Below are 6584 nucleotides of genomic sequence, written 5' to 3'. Positions count from 1 at the left end.
TTAACGAGTTCGTGTGTAAATTGGGACGAGCGTTTTAAACTGGCGCACTGATGCCAAAAAAAGCCCCCGAGTGCCAAAAAAAGGCCAATTTACACACGAACGAGTTGAATACAACGTTTTTTTTGTTCGACGAGCCCCTTAAAGGCTCCACTAAATCACTTAAAATCTTTAAAAATAGCTTGACGTTTCGTTTTGACAAGTTGTGACATTTATCAAAATCCGTTCACACAGGAGAAAATTCTCAAATTCTGCCAGTGTTGAACAAAAAAACTGATTAACCAACCACTTTGCAATTAGGTATTAATTTAATGTTTGATTGTGATTTTTCTAGTACGAAATTAACATCAGTTCAATCTGATAAGGCAAATAAGGAAATTGTTTAAATTTATTTGTTGTTTAAGAAGGTAATATCTTAAGTTAATAAAGATAATATGTAGGTATTAAAATAATCGGGTGATTAAAATTAAAATACATAGTTGTTTTATAATACATAAATAGATATATCAGTTTAGAGTTTAGACTAAGAAATAACGTTATTTATTGTACCTCGATGTAAAATGGGTTTTAAAAGAAGTGTTAAACTAGAAAGTGTTAAGGCGCGTCCGAACGGAACGCGCTGCATCTGAATGTTCGCGTGCATTTGTGTTCGCACAGTCACAAGGTGTGAGAGGCCATGTGACCGTGAGCGAGATACGATGCTCTCAAAGAGCGACAGAGCACAACAATAATAATAGTAATAATAATGTTATTAAGACTATCAGACTATGTAGAAAAAGTAATAATAAAGATTTTAGATGTGATACTATTTTGTAAAATTGACGTTAAGTGTCATCATTATTGGATTTGTGCATGGACCAGAAAGCAGAAGGGCTCTTGGCAGCAATGAAATAATGGGTGCAAAGGGATAGGGGGATTTTTACGAGCTGCCGCTTTATAGATCGTGGTTGTTCGTGCGTGTTCAGAACGGCACATTTTTCGTGCACAACAAACCCCCACAACTATTTCGTGGTTTGGCGCAGTGCGGCACGTTCGGTTTGGACGCGCCTTTAGATAAAAAATTTCAAAAGAGTAGCAATGTATTTATTGCCCTAAATATTTTGTGCCTAATGTTAATTGCTAGTATTCTAGAAATAATTTTTTGACTAAAGAAAAAATACAATTAAACGTCTATTGGTCTTTGGTAGAAAATAAGTTATGAGAAAAAATTATGTTCCCGTCCAACGTACAGTCATGTTCAGATAAATTTGGGACAATTTTATTTTTCGAGGGTAATGTGGGCTGAACATTGACATTTCCTCATTTCCATGGATTTTTTGCTGCCAGAAAAAATAGCAGCTTTCATTTATTTGTCAAAGTTGACATGTGATTATTGAATTGTTAATTTTAGTAAAAATATTTTTTTAAATAAAATGTTAATTAATTAACTGCTTGGTCACATTTGAAACCCAAAAAAGAAGTTGTCCCAGATTTATTTGAACATGACTGTACATGTTTATGGACGAAAATTCTTTTAACAATAAATATGCTACTTTTTATAACCCAAACCCTAGCCGTTTTGTTTTAATTTTTTTTTCGAATTCATTTTTCAAAATTTACGCATCAAACCAGTTTTTTCCTATAACATGTTTCATGTTGTTCATTATCAAATTTGAGGTGTATCTAGAGCTTGTGCCAACTGTCATGATCGATGACCTTGACAAAAGCTGCGCGAAGGCGGAGCCCAATTTTGATAAGTGAAACGTAAAAACGTTGGTCGTTTAGTTCAAATTTTCAGGGTGGCGGCAAATTTGCATTTTACACTGTTCAAGGATTTGGATTAGAATGTCCGACATCATCTAAGGACTTGTCGGCTTCTAGCCAAATAAATATCAACATAAATTAGCTCACAAATCTGTAAAGCGTGACAAAATGCTACCGATGTTTTTAGTTCGAATAGTACAGCCGCTTCGGTACGCTTTTTGGTTTCTGCGTCATCGATCATGAGAGTTGGCACGAGCTCTACCAGAAATCACACAATAACTTTTGTCAGGCAAATTTTGATAAGCAGAATTTTTCCCAAAAAATGTTCCCGTTCTTGGTAAGCGCTTTATAAATCTACATAAGTAATACATTTTGGAATTTAGAATAATAAATTGATTTCATTCTAGTACCTATCAGCACCATTATATGTACAGGGTGAAATTGAAATGCATCATAATATGTAAACCATAGGATCTTCAATAAGTGATTTTAAACCGAAAATGTGGTTAAACATTTTAAATTCATAAATTCCAATTTAACTTAATTCCATCCCAAACGAGATGCTTCTGGAAGCCTTAAACAAATCGAAACATGAATAACCGTAAAAACAGAGTCACAAAACCTTACTATGAATGAAATAACCCCAGAACACGGAATCACAAAAACGTGTAAGGACACTATGAATTAAAACCCATAACTTCTTGCGTTGCACTCGATAATTTTTTAATCTTATTATTCTTTCTAACCTGATATCAGTGGCGTACTCAACTTTTCTGCTTAAACTTTACATGGCATTTCTGCCCTCATGGTGCAGAGGTAAAGCACAAAACTGAATGCAGGTGATTTTCACAAATGATCTGAAGATCCTAGGGTTTTAATATTCTGATGTATTTCGATTTTAGCCTGTTTAGGTATAGAAAATGAAAACTGAACTGTTCAATTAAGAAAGAAAGAAAAAAATTGAGCTGCGGCCTGACTTCGTTCATTACAATATCTTGCTTAAAGCACTGGAATGAAAATAATATGGGACCTATTCAAAAATCACAAAATTAAATCTTGAAACTTTAAGTTCAATCTATAGTCCATTCAAAAATTAAAAAAACACCACCTGTTGCTTTAGGTTGGTAAAATTTAAAAAACCCTAGGTAGTTATTTTTTCATACTATATTGGTAACTATAAATTGACATTTATTTGATTCAAAATAAAATTCAATTGCTTTGAATTTAGTTCAAATTGTTTTATTATTGCTCAGCACCTTTCATTTATTTATTAATTCTTATTATTTTTATTTAAACATGCCCAGAATAGAGTTCACTCGAACCGCCGATAAATTTGAGTAATTTGACACTTAATAAACACCTCAAAATTACAATTCTCACTAAATGTACGCTAGACAGCGTTGCCGATAGTAATTATCGAAGAAAATGCGACGTTGGTGGTTTTTTGATTTTTGAATGGACTTTATTTATCGGCTTAAGTTATCACTCATAATACACCTTAGTGAGAAATTAATGTTTATTTATTTATTTATTTATTTATTTATTCCATAGATTTATTAATTATTTTTATTCGCTTTGTTTACCCAAAATTTTCGTGTACTCACAGTACTTACCTACATCATAAAGCACATATAAAAGAGTAAATAAATTAAAAAACCAAATTTCATTTTTATTTATTTATTCCTGTGTTCTCAATTTTTTAATAAAGGAATGCAATACTTTACATCGGGCGTTCAAATGAAATCCTGGGCTGGGAAGGCGTTGGAAACCGTCAATTGTATCGCTTTTTTAAAGTGTAAATTGACAGTTGTAATTAGAGCATGTTGACAGCTAACCTAAAATTTATATTAAAAAATCTTTCTATTTTTTTTTTTATGTTTTACATAAAAAATATAATCAACGATTCCTATTCTCGAAGCAAATATCTAAGGGCACCCTTTGCTGAAATCAATCAATCATGTGCATGTTAAACATAAACAAATGTCATTCGTATCCCAGTTTTTCATTTGAACTCATGATCCTTGATGATACTTACTAGTCAAAAAAAATTGAAATTATTAGGAAAGACTTAGTTGGGGCTAAATTATGAAAATCTCTTTTTTCTACAATTGATCAAAAAACGGGTGTTTACGCATTAATTTCAGTGCGCAAAACACGCGTTTTTTTCACCGTTAAAAAATTTTTTTTTTTCACCGTTAAAAAAATTGTTTTGCGCACTGCGAAAAATTTCTGCGATTTCTAAAATTCAGAATAGACTAAGAAGAAAATTTTATTGAAACAATTACACCTAACAGGCAATTACAAGTCAACATACCTACTTTATTTTGATATATGAAAATTAAAGTTACAAGCAGAAAAATTACTTCCCGCTATAATTTCCAATTCGAGTGAACATCAATATTTTCTTTTATATTTAGAGTTGCCTTTAACATCAAAAAAAGGGAGCACAATGTTGACGGCTCCAAAATCTTCGACTTTTCCTCTAAATATGCTAATAGAACGTTTTCTGTTGTGTTACTAATTTTTTTAGAGTCACACCAAACCCGGAAATCGTGTAAGCTTTTTCATACTGCGGTCTTGACTTCTTCGGCAAAATATTCGCAATCGCTTCATTAGCTGCTGCTTCTACATCATATTCAGAATCACTGGGGTCTTCCATGAGTCTGCTAACGTTCATTTTCACAGAATTTATAGAAAACACTTGGAAAGCGACACTTATTCAGATGACAGATTTATTTTCAATTTTTATTTACATTAGTAACTACGGGAACGAAAACCCGTGCAACGATAACTTAAAAAAATAATGCTGCCTGTTTTATGAATTCAATATTTTTTAATAATAAACTTGCTGTTTAAAGCTGTGCAATTGTAGAAAAAAAGTTGTTTATATTACGTACGCAAAGTCAGTTTCTTGAGCTTTCGAATGTATTTTTTGTCTCGACCTAACGGTCTCGACAAAAAACCTAACATTCTCAAGCTCAAAAAACCTTTGCTTTGCGCACTTAATATAAAAATAACTATTCATTTTCCAATTGCACTCTCATTTAGATAGTGAAAAAACCAAATATGTATGTTATTTGGCTTTCGAAATGTTTTCGTTTTCTCTCTTATAGATATTTCTAAAAATGAAACAAAAACGAAAAAAATCCCGATTTATCGAGGGATAATTTCATTCTTGTAATATGTATCTCTTTCTTGAGAAGGTTGGGACTACAAAGTACAAAAAAGCGGCTTAGTCTCCGGAGGTACAGTAGGTACAGGTGCAGGATGAAATATTCATTTCAGAAAGTAAAGATGTCTGTCTAAGCTTAATCCATTTATACCTTAATTAGACTTTGACTTAACAATACTTGGTCTTTATCGCTGGTGGCGGTTAGATTAAAAACGTTAGACGTTTAAGTTTTAGTTGCTAAGCAATTAACCAGGGGTTCAACTCCTCATGTTGGGGTCAAGTCACGTCGGAGAATTACTTTTAGGCCGAGGATAAGTACATTAGCTCTTGACAGAGTAATTTGACATAAAATAATTGACTGTTGACAATAACAAGATTCTAAATTTTAGCGTCAGAGAACAACAAGAACGGGGACTAGAAATAACCGTCCATTGGTCGAAAAACTCGTTTCACATGTGGTCCCGGCAAAATTTGGTCATCACCATCGATTGCCGTCTAGTGTTATAAATTTGAAATGTTACATTATGCAAAATGGACAGAAGTGCACCGATGTAATGGTGAATTTACATTCAAATGTTGGTGATGCGAAGACGGAGACGATTGCGTGGGATATGAAATCTCTTCCTGAATCTTTGTAGGTGTGTGTCTTAGCGTGTGTGGCCGCATTGAACTAACCACCGCCGTAGATGGCCCCAACAGGCCATTTAACTTGATGGCCGATGTCGTCTGTGGTGGTAAAAATGTGTAGGTACTTGGATCATGGTTGATGGTACTGGGAGCAGTACCTCAGCGCGACTGACAGGAAATCGACACTAATTGCAAAAAACAACACAACATGATTAAGGCAAAATATACAGAACGTTTGAAAATAGTCCTACACACAAAAATACACGAGTTTGTCAAATTTGAGTTACGGAACATAAAGATGTGCTCGTTGTGACACTTGCACTTGGAAGAATAACGGAAATGATTTGAAAATGTCTGGAAAGTTGTCACCGTAACTGTAAATAAGTCTGAATAAGCCGAACTGTCTAAAAGATTATACATTTTTTGTATGTTAATGGATTGCTTTGAAATTTATTAGTATCATTATGTTAAATGTTGAACTAACCTCGAGATTTTATCCCGTTAAGTGATTCTTTATCTAAAGTGAAAAAAATTATTTATCTTAAAAATGCCTCCCACAATGGGCAGTTTTTAAATGTGTAATATTTATGTTAAAAATGGATTTTTATTATACCGAAATAAAGTAGGTAAATAATTGAATTGTTTTTGAAATTCACGTCCTAGAAAAGTAGAAATGAACTGAACTTAACCATTAAATAACCATCAAAACTAAAATTGAGTTCTCCTTAAAAAAGTAGGTAGTTAGAGGTCTTGGATTTTCTCATGGGCTATGAGTCATATCGAAGTAGGCGCTACAAACCGACCGGAAAACATCGTCATTCGTTACGTTAATGTTGTCTCTCTCTCGTCTATTTGCATGTAAAGTTTTCATTTGCAGATTTTTCACTGGTCTTCGTGCAGATATTTCCAAGGTCACAGCCCATGAGAGAATCCAATCCAACGCCTCTACATTCAACCATCACACTAATAATTTGAAAGATGTTTTGTACTGACAATGCAACAAAAAAAAATTAATAACTAAAATAATTTTCCAAAAATTAATGTT

At 33.1% G+C, this 6584-nt stretch overlaps 1 long non-coding RNA gene across 1 annotated transcript; it reads left to right on the top strand.

The window, feature by feature from the left end:
* The first annotated feature begins 4967 nt into the window (after nucleotides 1-4967).
* Nucleotides 4968-6178, top strand: LOC138139219 (uncharacterized). The gene is made up of 2 exons (XR_011162239.1): nucleotides 4968-5247; nucleotides 5302-6178. It is a non-coding gene; the product is annotated as an uncharacterized lncRNA (long non-coding RNA).
* Nucleotides 6179-6584: the final 406 nt, after the last annotated feature.

This window comes from Tenebrio molitor, chromosome 9 (genome assembly GCF_963966145.1).
Source record: "Tenebrio molitor chromosome 9, icTenMoli1.1, whole genome shotgun sequence".
Classification (NCBI taxonomy): domain Eukaryota; kingdom Metazoa; phylum Arthropoda; class Insecta; order Coleoptera; family Tenebrionidae; genus Tenebrio; species Tenebrio molitor.
Note: the sequence above shows the minus strand (reverse complement) of the source record. Positions and strands in the feature narration are given on the sequence as shown.